The sequence below is a fragment of the Microtus pennsylvanicus genome, chromosome 2 (assembly GCF_037038515.1).
Source record: "Microtus pennsylvanicus isolate mMicPen1 chromosome 2, mMicPen1.hap1, whole genome shotgun sequence".
Classification (NCBI taxonomy): Eukaryota; Metazoa; Chordata; class Mammalia; order Rodentia; family Cricetidae; genus Microtus; species Microtus pennsylvanicus.
In genome coordinates this window covers 114,367,976-114,386,178 of record NC_134580.1, presented here as the reverse complement: position 1 = coordinate 114,386,178, position 18,203 = coordinate 114,367,976, and positions in this window count along the sequence as shown.

Here is an 18,203-nt window from a genome sequence, read left to right as displayed (position 1 = left end):
TGAGGGGCTCACAGAGACTGAACCACCAGCTAGAGAGCTTGCATGGTACTGATGTAGGCTCTCTGCATGTATGTTACAGTTGTGTAGCTTGGTCCTCTTGTGGGACTCCTAACAGTGGGAGCAGGGGCAGTTTCTGACTCTGTTACCTACTTTTGGGACCCTTCCCTCCTACTGAGTTACCTTGTCCAGCCTTCATAGGAGAGGAGGTATCTAGTCTTACTGTAACTTGATATGTAATGACTGACTGACATATAGAAGACCTGTTTTTTTTCTGAAGAGATAGGAGCAATGGATGGGAGAAGAAAAATGAGGTTGGGAGCAGAGACTTGGAGGAGCGGAGGGAGGAAGTGGAAATTGTGATGAGACTGGAAAGTAAATTAACAAAACAAAGCCAAACAAAACAAAAGGTCCACAGAGGTCCCTTAAGAAGAAAAATATTTAATCTTCTATTAATCATTTACATTTTAGCAAGAATAAAGACTAAACACTGAAAAGAAAAACTTAAGGAAATAGATATGGTATGTTATTGTCTAAGGGTCATCATACAACTATTATTTTTTTAAGAGGATCCATAGAAAGACAAGAAATGTAAGCAGCAGTATCAATGTACAGTAGATACTGAGTTCTATCCTGACGGCTCTTTGTATATTCAACAGATCTTTCTGAAGGATTATTGATTAACAAACTGTGTAAAGTGTCATTTAGAACAACAGTTTACTAGTTCTTGTGTGTTTGTAGGTTTCCATGTTTTGTTCTATGATTCTTCATTAGAATCTGGTCTACTGGCAGGTCAGCCTGTGATTCGTAGTTTAGGAAGGCTTTGCAAAATACAGCTCTCTTTTTATGTGTTCACTATGTTTAGCAAGTTGTTGCAGGGTTACTTCTCTAGTCACAGCCAGGATCTAAGGTTGCTAGACCCAAGGTTTCAGATTGACCTTTTATATTTGCTATGTTTTATCAATTAAAGCTAACCCAAAGTCAGGGCCAAGTCATCAGCAAGGAGAATCTCCCAAAAGAATAAATGCTACTGTTGCCTTGGAGAGGGGTGGATCAGGAAGGCTCAGAGAACTAAGACCATTTTTGTAATATATTGCATTATGAATTCATTATACTTCATTTTTATGTCTTGGACTTTTTATATTTAATTTTTGTATCAGGACTTTCTTTGTCTCTTCTTATATATCATCAGAACAAAATGTGCTTTGATAGATGCAAAATGTGGAAAATTAATAATTACATGGTTTGAGTTCTCATTCTCATCGCTGTCCACCTAATAATGTGAGCAGTTATTTTAAGCATGTCACTGTTGCCTACAGATAAAGCCAGGGTTTGTTTCCCCGAGAGGAGATGGAGCTTTGATCCCTTAAGGAGAGAAAGTTTTGTTAGGGATTCGGTGAGAACAAGAATAAACTGTTTCTCCATGGACATCCTGTCATTGAAAGTAGGGAGGAAATGAACAGTGCCTGATGACAAAGTAATGAGACTGAACCCAGGAATGACCTGGCGGGGGTCACCCATCACTTTTGTCTTTAGCACCAAGAGTTGCACTTACCGTAATAACATTTTAGAGCAGAAGGCTTCAAACCGCATCGTTCATGCCAGCCAGTCACTGTTTTCCTCAGGTCACATGGTCTCTTTCATGACTACAGAACTCTGGATTTCCAGCATGACAGTGGTCTGTTCAATATTTAAGTGAATGGATTCAGCTACTTTCTAGTAATTTTATCTCCATAAAATAACTGGTAGGCTTGTCCTTAGGCTATGTATTTCTGGTTGCTGTTTAGAGGACGGTTCTTTGACATTATAGCAGGAATAAGGCACTGAGTCCTAGAAGTGAATCCTGAACAACGAAGGGAATGAGAACAATACTGAGTAGGGAGAACTAAGAGTCCATTACAGAATGAAGAAACCGAGCTAGAATAGACTTGAAAGATGGCTCACATCGGTTAGAGGAGATGTCTCAGCTCTCTGAAAGCTAGAGGGCAGCAAACACAGAAACAGCAAATACAGAAGGGCCATCATGCATTTGGTGATAACATGTGGCTTCTCCACAGAGGCCAAAAATAACAGGTTCTGGATTATGCAAGCTACAGACTCTGCAAACACTGAGCCAGGTATGATTTTCATGAAACAGCCTCTTGAATCAGTAACTAACACTAGCTAATTGAGATTTTGTTCATAGGCCATTATCTTAAGGAGAATATTCAATTGACCGCCAAATATTTCACAAGCTGTAAAAATGTCTTAACCTTAAAAATTGCAAAATATGAAAAAAAAAGTATGAAAGCATCCAAGACCTTTTGTCTGGGAGTGTGGGGGGTCAAAATACAAAGTAAATCTTTCTGAGGAAGAGGTGCACAGTTTTGACCCATCTTTTCCAAAGTCAATTAGACTAATGAATGAAATATTATAGAAAATGAAATGTATTTATATCTTATTTCTAAATATCAGGGACACTGGAATATAAAACATAAAAGAAAATAACCATATGAAACAGAAAAAATATTAGAAAGAGAGTCTCGGAAAACAATACAAATAGTTCCAAAGAATTTGCAGAAACTTTCTAGGTGAAGAAAAATAAACTAATTCATTAATCTAAAAAAGAAGTCCTTTGCAAAAGCTCTTGTGAAAGAGAAGATAAACTCCAAGCTTTGGTTGGTTAAAGGGAAGAAAAAACAAGCCCTGTGAGAAGCCTTGTGCTGCCGTGACTTCAGGCAGACAAAGGCCAAGGGCAACACCTACCTGCAAGAGCCATTCAGAAGACCAAGTTTATTATAAAATTCACAAAGACCTAGAAGGAAACTCTTGTTTACAAAATAAACAGCCTTGAAGCTTTTGAATAATTGCATTGGACAGCTGAAATAACTACCAAATCACCAGTGTGAGAAGATAAAATAAATCAGAGATGACAGCTGATAAATTTCTCCTGGATATAATCTTCGTTAACAATAGCTGGAAAGATGGAGGCCATTTCCCATCCGCACTGACTGATGAGGTGTCAGCAGGCATGGGCTGGAAGAACAAATAAAGAGTGTGAGGTTTCTCCCTGGGCTGAGCCAAGCTCTGCAGGGAAAATGAATGGGAAACCTCGCAGCACAATGAGGGGATATGATATCCAGGAGCAGAAAGATAGCGACTAAAGTCGATTCAGCACAAACCGTATAGGGAATGAAAGGAGAGCAATGAGCTGCAGGGGAGAGGAGCATTTAGAGAATTTGAGAATAGGAGAATTACAGAACACTGAGCTGTTTATATGACATCTGTGCTGACACGCATCTCTGCTTAAGATAAAAATTAATACTAGTATAAAAGGGAAATCTTCAAAAACATGGGATGGTAATACCCAATGGTGCCTAACCCAATGTCATAGAGGCTTCTTCCAGCCACTAGTGGAAACAGATGCAGAGACTCACAGCCAAACATGAGGCTGAGTTCAGGGAATCCTGCTATAGACAGGGAGGGAGGATTGTAGGAGACAGAGGGGTCAAGGACATCACACACACACACACACACACAGAATCATCTAACCTGGGTTCATAAGTCCTCACAGAGACTAAACTGACAACCAGGGAGCCTGCGGGGACTGACCTAGATCCTCTGAGAGCCACTGTAGTTAGTCAACAGAGAGTTTTCAGCAGATTCCTGAAATGACAGTCATCATTAATGCTTGAATAGACTCTTCCAGAAATAACCAAGTCAAATGCAAGGGCTTTCCTACTGGCTTGGAACAACTTCTAGTGTACCCATGGAATAAAATCTGCCTTTGAGTTAGATTCTGGTGAAGTTTCATTGAAAAATTTGAGGCGTTACCTTCAGGATAGAGCAAGTCTGCAATTCTAGCACCAGAGAATTCAACCATGCACCGTGCTTAATAGTAATGAATGCACAGCTTGTGCCAAGTTCAATACCATTTTTTAAAAGTTCTCCCCATTTCTCCAGCTCCCCTGCCTACCCCAGCCCCCCATCCTAACAGACAAGGGCTCCCATGGGAAGTCAACAAAAACCAGCATATTAAGTTGGGGAAGATTCAAGCCCCTCCCTCTGCACTAAGGCTGAGCTTGGCATCCCACAATAGGGAATAGGCTCTAACAAGCTAGCTCATGTATCAGGGAGAGATGCCGGTCCCACCACCAGGTGCCCCACAGATAGTCCAAGCTCCCATATGTTGAGGGCCTAGTTCAGTTCCATGGAGGCTCCACATCTGTTGTCCAGAGTTCACGAGCTTCCACGACCTTGGTTCTGCTGTTTCTGCAGATTTCTCCGTCATGATCAGGACCTTTAGATAGTTGTGACAATAACCCCAATAGAACATTTGCATCAACTTTGAAAGTTCCCTTGTGCCTCCTCTTAGTCAATCGAATTTTAGCCAAAGGCTAGAAGTGAGATCTGGCTTTCCTGTCACCACGTATTAATTTTCACCACGTATTAATTTTCAGGTGAATAGAAACAATAGTCTCTGTGAGTACTTGATAAGCCACAATTCTGAGAATAACTTGCTAATTTCCCATGAGCATTTGTTGGACAACTAGTGACGCCTTAAAACAAAATAAAGTATCATTTCTTGACTAGACGAATATATAAATTATTCTCTTTTAAGTTTTGTAATACACGCTACCTCTTATTCATATGACCCATGCTTCAATACCCATCAGTAGTACCAAACACTCTATATATGATTTTGTTTTCTTACTCATACCTATTTTTTATGATGCTTAACTTATGAATTAGGTATAGTAACATATATAATACAATAATATGAAACAACTCTATAAATATAGTATAATAAAAGTTGTGTACAAATTGTCTGTCTCCAAAACAAGTTCTACAATACTGCAACTATGGATCTAATGATTATCAAGCAGATAGTGCATATGCTGGTCAAAGAGGTGATTCAGTTCTTGATCATATGGTAATTGCCAGGCAGGATAGAATAGGATCCCATAACATTTCACTATACTAAAGATCAAATGCAGTTTAAAACACAGAGATAATCTATTGCTGGATTTTCCCTCGTTATAGTTATGGATTAGCATTGACCGCTGGTAACTGAAACCAAAGAAACAGAAACTACAGATGAGGATGACGACTTTATGTAATTTCATTTTTTTTCTTTTGTTCTGTTTTTGAGGCAGGGTTTCTTTGGGTAGCCCTGGCTGTCCTGGAACTTACTCTGGAAACCAAACTGGTCTTGAACTCAGAGATCTGCCTGCTTCTGACTCCTGAGTGCTGTTATTTAAGGTGTGTGCTACCATTTCCCAGATAAGTTTCTCTTACTATTGTGATATCAAAATTTTGGGAAACAATGAGGATTTTGAAGATTTTGATTATTCTAAGTATTCAGCATAAAATAATTTCTCATACTGAAAAAAATCTGTGGGACATGATTAATAGTCATAATCTACAAACTTCAGTCAGTATCAGATCTTGATAAAAATTCAAAGACCCTGGTGACATCTGCTCCCCCCCCCCCTTTTTTTTGTTTTTTTGAGACAGGGTTTCTCTGTAGCTTTGGAGCCTGTCCTGGATCTAGCTCTTGCAGACCAGGCTGGTACGTCTGCTCTTTATTAGTGCTCACAATTCTGAGTTTAGCCACTGCAGCCAGCAGCTCCAGAGAAAGAACACAAAAAAAGCAATTAACTATGGTGCAATTGTTAACAATGCCCAAAAGGTGGCTCCCTTGATCACACTAGTGAACCAAGTTCATTTGCACTAGGTATTTACAGAACCCTTGTGGAAATAAAGATGCAGGTTAATTTGCTGAATGGTTAAACTTCCCTTTCTTCAAGAATGTCTTTGAACTTGTGACTCCTAAAAAGTTCCCTAGATGAACTTGCAGGAATTCCCATTCTTGAATTTTAAAACTTGTTTTAGATTTTTTGTTTTGTTTTTAAAATTGCAATTGCATTCTTAGGAAGAATTGAGTTGTATCCACACAAAATAATCAAAATACTTTATGCATCTGTGCCCTTGCATCATATAGCCCTTGATTCCCCCAAACTTGCTGAATTGGGATCCCTAATGGTCATATTGGGAATTACTTTAAGAACAGAAGGGCTGCCTATGTCTGATCAGCTGCAGTGATCTGATCTCAACGTTGCTTCTGGTTTACTAAGAAATAACAAGCCATTAGAAAGTGCAGTGTCATCTGAGGAACCATTCAATTGATGCTGCTTCTACATTACCGCAAATGATGTATAACTTCTGTAACAGGCCAGTATTTAAATTATTTTCTAATGTAATACTCACCTCTTATCCATACAAGCTATATATAATCCAACGAGTGACAATTAAGCATTGCTACCTTACTTCAACGCCCCAGTCCAGAATACCCCAATACCCAGTTAAATTTGTAATTGTTCCCAGTGCCCATCATTTCCAAATGAAGTCCATAGACTATAGTTCACAAAGCCAGTAACGTCTACTTAATGCCTACTTTGTATGAGATGAAAAGTCAAGGCTGGGAAGATGGACAGAACATCATTCAGACTTGGAGCAGGTATGTGTGATACTCCTCTCGCCTGTAATTTCTCATTCAGTCCCTACCTTTTCACTGGTCCACTCCAGTTCAACATAATGCCTCACTCCTGTCGTTTCCTTAATGAGTAAGTATTGAATTATGCAGATACTGACTTTGAAGAGGATCTCCCAGGTCATAAACGCAGCACCAGAACAGGTGTAGGACTCAGGATGAAGGAGAAAAACATGTGGGTTGCAGTTTTTTAGTTAGCTTTTGCTTGGATATAATAAGTTTACAGAGAATGTGTGCACTTAACACTAACATTATCCTTCTTCATTACTGCCATGTTTATGCTACAGCTCACCTCCTGGGAGTATCTCCCTGGTTGAGGAACACTTTCAATTGCTATATTAAGCTTTTAGCTAGTGACTTCCAGGAGTTTGTAGGAAAATGGTTTGCATGGTAGCTGGGATAACCTTGATAACTCTGTTTGTTCTATGGTGTCCTTTAGAGTTCTCCAGCAGGGCACACACTGTACTGAGACATCTCACTCTTTCTCCCACTTTCCCCTCATCATCAGTGCTTGGAGCTTTGTTATCTTTCCAGTACTGTATGGGTTTTGCTTGATTTGTAGGTTTGTTGTTGGTTTACAAAGTCTAGAAGTTATATGTAGCTTAAGGTGAGAGGTACTTCACGTTGTCCTTGAACTCAATATGTAACTCAAGCTGATGTGAACCTTGAAGCAGTTCTTCGGCCTCAGTCCCCGTTGTGATGGGATTAGCACTATGCTCTGCTAATCTCTTAATTGTAAAATTAAGAGATGTTCTATTGTTTGCCATGTTCAGAGAGTCCGGTTTTATCCCATGCTTTTTCAGTCACAGTTCAGCTGGCCTTGGTGAGCTCCCAATAGATCAGCTCCACTGTCTCAGTGGGTGGGTGCACCCCTCGTGGTCCCGACTTCTTTGCTCATGTTCTCCCTCCTTCTCCTCCTCATTGGGACCTTGGGAGCTCAGTCCAGTGCTCCAGTGTGGGTCTCTGTCTCTATCTCCATCCATCACCAGATGAAGGTTCTATGGTGATATGCAAGATATTCGTCAGTATTGCTCTAGGATAGGGTCATTTCAGGTTCCCTATCCTCAGCTGCCCAAGGAACTAACTGGGGACATCGCCTTGGGCTCCTGGGAGCCACTCTAGGTTCAAGTCTCTTGCCAACCCTAAGGTGGCAACCCTTAACTAAGAATTGTGCTTCCGTGCTCTCCTATCCAACTTTCCTTTATCTCAATCCTCCTTTTTCCCCAAGTTCCCCCCATCCTCCCCTTCTCCCTTTTCTCTCCCCATCTCCCCTTACCCCCATCCCACCCCACCCCCAAGATCCCAATTTTCTCCCCGGCAATTTTGACTACTTCCCATAGCCAAGAGGATAACTATATGTTCAAGGACAATGGCACGGGGTTTTGATCCTACTTAACGTGCTGGCTTTGTGGGAGCCTAGCCAGTTTGGTTGTTCATCTTCCTAGATATGGACGGAGGGGGGAGGACCTTGGACTTACCACAGGGCAGGGAACCCTGACTGCTCTTTGGACTGGAGAGGGAGGGGGAGAGGAGTAGGGGGAGGGGGAGAAGGGTGGGAGGAGGGGGAGGGAAATGGGAGTCTGGGAGGAGGCGGAAACTTGTTTTACCTTTTCTCAATAAAAAAAAAACACTCATACACATAAAATAAAAATAAATATTTAAAAAAAGAGATGTTCTATTATAACATTCCCATATATTCATAAAATGTGATTTCACCGTATTTACCCATTCATTATTCATTTCCCTCTTTTCCCCTTTTTCCAGATATCTAGTAGTCTCTATTTATACATTCATGCTTTGCTTCTAATTCATGGTGGTCTCTACTTCCATCCAATTGGTCCAGCAAATGACATGACTTCATATATATATATATATATATATATATATATATATATATATATGTAGTGTGTGTGTGTGGTATCACTTTGTTTATTCATTTGTAAGTTTTTATTAACTGCCTAACCCATACATGAATTTTTCAATCATGTCTTTCTTAAAGGAAAAAAAATGCTATCTCCTTAGCTATACCTAATATTGATTCATTAAACTGTTCTCTAGCATTTGTTGGATATGAGCTCTAGGAAAGATCTATGCCAGATGCTAAAAATACTGAGTCGGATATAAAAGTTCTTGCTATTTATAGAAGAGCTAATAGAAGCTGAAAAAAAGTCGACAGAAAAAAATCATGGCTATCATTTGTACAACAAACAAGATAGGGCTTGGAGTTCTATCTTTGAATTATTGTGTTTTGATCATGAAATTCAGAGCTTTATTCTCTCATGATACGAAAATGCTCATTTATAGTTTGGATCAGTTTCAGAAAGCAAAATGCAACCATTTACTAAAGAAGAATGAAATTGTGCAAAAAAATTTGAAAAAGATGGTAATAAGAAAATTTCCTGGGTGAAAACAAGAAAGCAGATATGGTGAGTACCTTTGTACCACCACCAACCATAAAGTTGGTGCATGTGGCAAGGCACCCACACACCTATTCCATACACACACAACTTTGTGTCCTCATTCATTTAAAATGAAAAAAGAAAAGAAAAGAAATTACAATCAAGTTCAGTTAGTGTTGCTAATGTGTTCTGGAGATAATATATATCATATTATTCCTACCACAGGGATACTCACTTAAATTAAGTAACTCTGCCTCACCCAGTAGCTATCAGTTGCCAGTAGCTCTCATCTAGAGGTGGCACTTTGTGTGTGTGTGTGTGTGTGTATGTGTGTGTGTGTGTGTAATATAGATGTAATATAGATGTTTAATTTAAAGTTTATTCCAAAACAACGTTGACCAGTTGTATTCTCTAGTTTAACTACCATGTGCTACAAAAGAAGCTTCTCTGATGAGGTTTGAGAGAAGCACTAATTTTTGAATGTAATGAGAAATCATTATGAGTTAGCTTAACACTGTGTCCAGTTCTCAGAGACAGAAGAGTAGTAGGTCCTCCCCTAGGGCCTATGACCTGTATAGCCACAGGTTATTTGCCACAGTAATGATTCTAGGTATGAATTCCATCTTCTAAAGTAGAATTGGAATTCAATAAAAAAGTGGTTTTTAACTTCCATGATGTCCATGCCACTACTGAAGCTGTACTGATGTCTTTCCAGATCAGTCATTATTGTAGCTTACAAAGATCTCAGCTGAATAAGTACATTCCAACTGTATGAAGGTTAGCCAATAGGAATGAAGCTTCTGGATTAATAATGAATTGATTTTTCCTTGTTCTATGACTGAAGTACAGTGTGGGATTACCCTCTATATTCTGTGAATGTTTTATTACCATTGATTAATGAAGAACCTGCTTTGGGTCCATGGTGGCACAGAATAGGGCAAGGCAGGAATTCTAAGCAGAGATAAAGGAGAAAAGAATGCTGATTTAGCAAAATACCATATAGTTGCTGAAGGAGACCGACACCCAAGAACTTTACCTGGTAAGCCACAGCCTTGTGTTGATATACAAAATAATAGGGATGGGTTAATTTAAGATGTAAGAGTTAGTTAACAAGAAGCCTGAGATAATAGGCTGAGCAGCGTTTTAATTACTACAATTTCTGTGTGATTATTCCAGGTCTATGTGGACTGGAAATGAACAAGCAGGTCCACCTACAAAATGGTGTCAATGTGAGGCCACTACATCCACATAAAACCTGAGAGAGTTTTAAAAAAAAATTCTGGACACAAAACAGATTTTAGTGCAGCCCCCCCTTTTTTTGATGGTTTCTGTTTGCAGGCAAGGAGCAAGGGCACTGCAGCTCCTTTAAGAGAGGTCTTAAACGTAAAAGTTTACCCTGAACACTAAAAAATAAGGGAAAATAAAGAACTAAATTAAACAAGGACAACACTATGGTAATAACTATTATAAGGAATCCATAACCAGGTGGTGGGTCACATGTTTAATCCTAGCACTTGCAAGGCACATGCTTTTAATCCCAACACTGGGGAGGCAGAGGCAGGTACATAGCAATTGCAGTGACTATTACCCTGATGATAAATAGCACCAGACACCCAACGTAGGCTTCCTGTGATGGGTTGTTTCCTCTGGTCTGTGGTGCGTAGATGAGCTTCCATATATTAGGCCCTGAAGTCAATACCAAATAATACACACACATGCATCGACCTTCTATAACCAAAATTTGTTCTTGAAATAAAAAACATGTACTGGGTTTCACGGTAGGGTGAAAAAGCTTTTGCTCCTACTGTTTAATGTCCTGTTTACTTTTTATTTTTATACTTCTTGGTTCCTCCAATAACAGGTACTTTCTGTTGTGTCATTCTTCTGGCTCATGTGTGTTTATCTTAATTGTTATAAACACTCCCCAAGTGAATGCATGGATAATAATGCGTACCTCAAATATATGGATTGCAAATGAGAGAAAATGAACATCGGAAAAATAAGAAGTAAAAAAAGAATGTCTGGACATGCCTTTGGCATTAGACAAATATCCTTACACTCCTAGGAGTGTTTACAGAGATTTCAGGGTATTGATGCCTTCTATCTCCTAAAGAGAACCATGCAAGAAAATCCCAGGAAGAGTTATCTTAGTACAAAATATGTATTCATTCTTATAGTGACCTAAGCTGTAACATGGAGGGGCTGGCTTGTTGTTGTGGTTTTTGTCCCACCCAGTACCCCACAACTGTTTAGTCCCAAAGAAAATCACACAAAGATCTCTATAAGTTATAAAGCTGATTGGCCCATTAGCTCTAGCCTCTCACTGGCTAACCCTCACATCTTGATTAACCCATTTTTCTGATCTATGTTAGCCATGTAGCTCAGTACCATTTTTCAGTGGGGCAGCTCACATCCTGCTGCTTCTGTGGTCTGGGCAGGAGTGGGAGGAATCAACTTCCTCCTATTCTCCTATTCTCATTACATCATTTCTACTTCCTGTCTGGTTTTCCTGCCTATATTTTCTGCCTGGCCAATCAGCGTTTATTTATAACATGATTGACAGAATACACACAGTTCTCCTGCATCACTAAGCTGAGCATGCTGTCTCCACACCATAGGTTATGCCATAAGTTGTGTAAAAGCAAATTTAGGAAATACATCTTACTGGTGATGATATGAACCTCAGAAAAAGTAAGAACAGACTGTGAGGGAGAAAATTCCAAAAGCAAGAAAGAAGGCTGCGTCTGTGTCAGTAGCATGGAGGCTCTTCTTACTTTTGGCCTCTAATACACATGCACATGGCCTTTATTCTCAAGGCTACCTAATAGTCCAAGATGGCTGCTGGGATTTTAATTTTATGTTAGTGATGAAAACTGGAGAAAGAAGCAGTCAAATAGAAGTTGACAAGAAAGTAATGTTCTAGTAAGGTTCCGCTCTACTTGCCTCGGCTCTCTTTGCCCTTCTTCAAGCTCTATAGCAGTCTGTTTGCTTGTGTTTGGCTATGCTCCATCCCTTGGCTGTACTAATTTCAAGAGAATCACAAGAGCTTAACTGTTAGTTACCAAGCTGTGGTTCTAGTACGTGGAACAAAATGGAGAATGGACATTAGGTAGCAACTTATAATCTCTATCTACACTTTTCATCTATTCAGTTTAAGTCTAGTTTTTCTCATATGTAAAACTGGCACAACAGTGTTGGAAGTATTAAATTTAGGTACAGTGCCTGAACAGCACACATATTTGGCATATGTCAATTAATAAAGTTGTTTTACTCTTATTTACCATCCCTACTCTTTCGAGAGCTATATTTTCTGGAAAGGCAAGAGGAATAAAAAGGTATGTAAATGGCAGTAATATTCAGTATAAGCCTGTATCTCTGAGTCAACAGAGTAAGTGGTGTTATAAACACGAGCACCGTTCCCACGGAGGGAAATTCAGCTATGCTGTGCAAAGTGGATGGGGTATAAAAGGAAGAGCAATTAGGTGTCCTGAAATTTCTTCAAGAGTACTTTTCAGCAAAGGCCTTTTCATGCCTGTAGTTCAGTTTGCTGATGATAGTTCATTTACATATTGCCATTTAAGGGGAATCATTATATTTGAATTTCAAGTCAGCTATCAGGGTTTTGCAGTAGAGGAGAAAGGAAAAGACTATTTTTTCTACATGGATCTTTCTTGGGTCTTCCCCCCTCCATGCTTTCCTCAGTGAAACCAAGTAAGTAAAGCAGCTTCATCCAGGCAGGGAAAGACTTTGTGGAATCTGGCCAAAGGAGTATGGCTAGACTGAATCCACCAGAAAAAAGTACAGGATACTTTTCTCCTCATAAATGGATCTATCTAGAGCTAGACCAGTGTCTCTCAGCATGCAGCAAGTGACAGCATTAGAGTCACCGGGTACTTGTAAGAAGTACAGGTTGTCAGGGTGTACCCCAGGCCTTCTGGGACAGAGTGTGCATTTGGTCAGGATGTCCCGGTGATTTATATGGTAACAATTTGAGCAGTAGCGGTATTTAGCCCACTTCTGCTCCACTCCCAGAGTCAATAACATTTGGGGAGAAAGAAAACCTTAGCCCACTAAAACTAACCACAAATGCACGTGGAGTTTCTGGAGACGTCAGGATTACAGATAGCTCAACAGCAAGCACATTTGAGCAACACAAAACATCTATGTCCGAAATACAAGGACACCCTCATGTGTAAAAGAAACAATACTAAAGCTTAAATAATATATTAAATCTCACACACTAATAGTAGAATATTTCAACAACCCACTCTCACCACTGGAAAGGTCAGACATAAAATTAACAGAGAAATAAGGGAACTGACAGATGTTATGACTCAAATGGGTTTAACAGACATCTATAGAACATTTTATCCAAACGTAGAATATACCTTGTTCTCAGAACCTCAGGGAACCTTCACAAAAATTGACCACATACTCAGTAACAAATCAAACCTCAATAGATACAAAAGACTTAGAATATCCCATGTATTTTATCAGATCAGCTTAAAATTAGAATTCAACAGCAACACTAATTTCTGAAAGCCCCAAAACACATGGAAATTAAAATGCTCACCTGAATCACCACTGGGTCATGGAAGAAATAAAGGTAGAAATTAAAGACTTCCTAAAATTCAATGAAAATGACCACACAACATACCCAAATTTATGGGACACAATAAAAGGAGTGTTAAGAGGAAAGTTCATAGAACTAAATGCCTACATGAAGAAACAGGAAAAATCCCATACTAGTGAGTTAATAGGATACCTGAAACTCAAGAATAAAAAGAAGCAAACTTATCCAGGGGAACTAGATGGCAGGATATAATCAAATTGAGAACTGAAAGCAACACAATAGAAACAAGGAAAACAATACAAAGAACCAATGAGACAAGAGTGGGTTCTTTGAGAAAATCAAAAAGATAGACAAACTTTTATCCAAACTAACCAAAAGGCAGAGAAGGAATATCCAAATTAACAAAATCAGAAATGAAAATGGGGACATAACAATAGACATAAAGGAAATCCAGAGAATCATCAATAAACAGGTTTGGATGCTGAAGGAATCTTGAAAGTGAAAATCTGACATGGTTTGCCAGTTCAACGTAGACCAAGTGAAAGTGGGGCTGGGGTAGCATTGAGGGGTAGGGAATACAACGCCATAGATTCAATCAAAAGAACTCACATCAGAGAGATTTGCTTCCCCTCTACACAAATAAATGCGCATTGAACACACACACACACTCGTAAACTCAATCTTTCTCAAAACTATGCTGACTACACATGATAAGGCAGTTGGACTTCCTAAACAGCATATGCCTAAAGAAAAAGAATATTTAAGGCCTTTAAAATGTGCTTAAGAAGAAAACAACCCTCACAAGAAAAGCACATATCCTGGTTATTTCTCATAATTAAAACAAACATTATTATGACCATATTTATAGAATGAATAAAATACTAGCTCTTTACATAGTTAATGTACTCCTAATGGCTTTTTAAACTGAAGACGCCTCTTAAAATGGTCTAATTAATTTATAGTCTTAGGAGATCCTTAAGACCTCCCTGCGAGAGGCTTGTGAAGAAGCAAAGGGAGAAACTCAACACACACTGGCACCTTTGGCACCCTATATGCTGCTCTGTGTGTTTTCTGCTAATTTTGTTCCTTCTTAGATTAGTCGTTCAAGAGGATATATAAAAATGTTTTGGAAAATTAATTTTTGTTCACACATTAAATAGTTAACTGTTTCAAACCATGCCACTTTTCTGAAAAGATGCCTTATTTGTTGAATCTACAAACAAATGACTATTAAAAGTCCTATTAGTGTTTATGCCCACAGAGACTCCTCGGAGAAAACTTTTTCCTTTTCAAGCGGTAGTCAATTGGAGACAGCTTCTTGGTTAGGGATGAGAGCCTGTGTCCACTTCCCCATACAAACCATAGTTAAGGGCAGGCCCCAGGCCCAGCAGGAGAAGACCAACAACAGACAAACTCAGATGTATTTTGGAGGTTTTGTTTGTTTTGTTTTTGTTTTTGCTTTGTATTGTCTATATTACTTTAAGTGTTTTTTTTTTCCTTACTGGTCTTTTGCTTTTGCTTTTATATTATGTTTCCAATTTTTGTGTTTTTAGGTGTGTATGTCTGTGTCTGTGTGTCTGTGTTTATTGTCTTTTCTTTTATTGAATTATGGTAGGTTTGTTTGTTTGTTTGTTTGTTTGTTTACTTAAAGATAGAGAGAAAGAAGGTATGGAGTTGGATGGGTGGGGGAAGTAGGAGGATCTGGGAAGAAATAAGAGGGGAAACTATAATCAGAATATATAGCAGGACATTGTAGGGAAAAAAACTATTTTCAACAACAAAAAGACCTTTGCGAAAACCACTGAAATCTAGTTTTTTTCTCAGGGCACTTACAACTCAGTGTCAACTCTCTGACAAAATATCCAACACAAGCAATACAAGAAAAGAAGAACTTATTTCGACTCCTGGCTTCAAGAGTTTTCTGTCCGTAATGGAGGGAAAGGCATGGCTACAGAAATGTCTCAATCTATGCCAGCAGGAGGTGTAGCGTTTGGTGGTACATATCATGATGGTCAGCAAGGAAACAGAGGGGATGGAACCAGAAGCAGGGCTAGGTGGTAACTTCCAAAGGCCTGCCCTCAAAAATTCACCTCTACTATCCGGGTTCTACAACCTCCAACGGTGTCTATGCCAAGCTCTAGACATTAGGTACTCAAACACATGGACTTACGGGGGACATTGCAGATTCAAACCATAATCATGTACCCCTGCCCACACAGGCTTATTATCTGCTCGTTTTTAAAAAAAATCATTTTGTCGTTTCTGTTGTTTGGCTACATTTACATACAGTCCAGCTGCCTTCTAAATATGTGTTTACACAGACAAATGCTCTTCTCAGAAAAGCCTCTCTTCACAGTGAACAATAGTGAATGCAAGATTCATGGCTGTACACAGAGTAAGTGGTGGATGAGTCAGAACTAAGGAAAACATTTATACTAACCTCCCTAAGCTTCTGGAAACTCTGCAGAAGAGGGGGTGGTAAGAATGTGACAAGAAAGAACAGGAAAAATCTTCCTCAGGGCAAGACACAATTGCAGTCAAGAACTCAGAGAAGCTGTGGACATTTGCATCAAGAATCTGGCCTGTCAAAAGTCAGACATGATGGAAAAGTGACTAGTGGCTGAAGAGACCCTTCCCCCTCGTGACTGAATTAATTTTTGCTGATAGTTTCAGGGAGGAAGAATCATTGTCTTCAGTGGTGCACGCATTGATGACCTCACCAGGTTCTGGCAGATAGCGACTACACAGTACTCACACACAGATGACCCTGGTTTAGATAAATGAACCACAAAACAAAACCAGATGTCATGATTTTGAGAAGGGACTGGAAGGGATGAGAGGATAAAGTTGATGGGAAAGAAAAGGAGATAAGAGAGAGTACAAGGGGAAATAGTAATCAAAATATGTTATATACAAATACGAAAATATCAAATAATAAAATTAATTAATAACAAAAATATGTTTAGTTACAACTTCGAGAATACTCATAATGTTAAAAACGGTTGAAAATCTAGATCAATATTGTTCAAAAGCCCCAGGGCAATATTTTAGTGAAATCACTCATACAGTCGAAAGGCACATTGAACACAGCCAATACATAACAGCATAGAATAAACATTTCCATCCTAAAGGAGAATAATGGAGAAATATCAATGGAAGATTGTACCAAAACCCAGTCAGGCAAACAGAAATTCTTATAGCTTCATGTACAGCATCAGTAACATGTGGTAGTATCATGTGTACCACAACAGGCTTGAGAATATCACCCTATGGCTCTGGTATTTGTAGTACACATGACTTCTTTCTTGGAACAGTACACTTGATGTCTACAAAATTTCTGTGAAGACCTTCAATGTTCATGGCATAACTAATATCCTAGACTCTCTGTTTCAACTTAGGCGTCACCCTCAAAACTCCATGTACCATTAGCTTGAGATTTCTACACAGAGAGTCTGACCCTGTTACATAGTAACTAAACTTGTGGGGATGTTTTTCTGAGTTATGACAAAATGTAGCACATGGATGATACCAAACTCTGTTATCAGGTTCACATGTGGCCTCACCCTTTTGGAAGAAAGCTTTAGTGGCCTTGGATTATCTATGTGACTGAACTAGAGAAAAATCTCCTCTAGGCAGCTCTGTTTGAGAAAAGTACCTCTGAAGTATGCTTTCTTTTCAAATGCAAGTTTCATATGAATTTGCGTTTTTATACTCTAGTACATTGAATAGACAAAGTCTTGCCCTTAAGGCATCATATCTATTATCCTACCGCAAGCACCCCAGCTTCTTATTAAGGAATTTAGTTTACTGTCCCCTTTGGTTCTGCTCATAGCTTTAAACACATGTGTGTTCAAAACTGCCTATTTTTCAATCTTTTGCTCAACTTTTTCATCTCTCTTTCTTTAACAAATATGCATTTAAGAAGCAAGTAACAACCATGCCACAGGCTGTAAATTTTGAGGTTGTGAAATGTCTTCCACTAAACAAAATCCATACACTATATTTTTAAAAAATTTAGTCTTATTAAAAATTTCAAGCATAAGGGAAAAGACATTTACCCTCTGATGCTAGACATCTAAAAGGATGTGACATTTCTGGTATTGTTAAAATTGTGCACCTTTACATAACTGTCATACAATAAAAACAAATTTTGAGACAAACATTATAAAAAATAACAGTGGTAGATTAATTTCTAAGATGATCAATAAACATCTCAGTTGTGTATTTAACATATTTCATCCCTCCCCCTTTTTTATTTAGAAAAAGCCCAGGTTTAATGGATGCCAGTGCTCCTGGGTGACCCTCTGGGAATACACGGGGAAGGGGGGAGGAAAACCTAAAAGACCACATATTCCTTTTCTGTGGAGCAGTTTAAATAGCCCGTGGGAGTGGTTTTGACCCTTCCTGGGGCGGGGCCACCATTTGGCGGGCTCTTTTGGAGGTGGAGTCTGGACTGGGGCAACTCCCAGGGGAGGGGACCTGGAATGGAAAGTTCCGCTCAAACATTTTAGAATGGATGCCAGGGACTGGGGTGAGCCTCCAACCAAACATCCCAGACTCCTTGGATTTAGTGGTGCCGGGGGCTGGGGTGATGCTTCCAACCAAACATCCCAGACTCTTTGGGTAACCAGCTCAAGTCTGGCTACTTCCTGCGGGCGTGGGGCAACGTGGGAGAGGGGAGAGTTGGGAGCAGGTGGGCTCA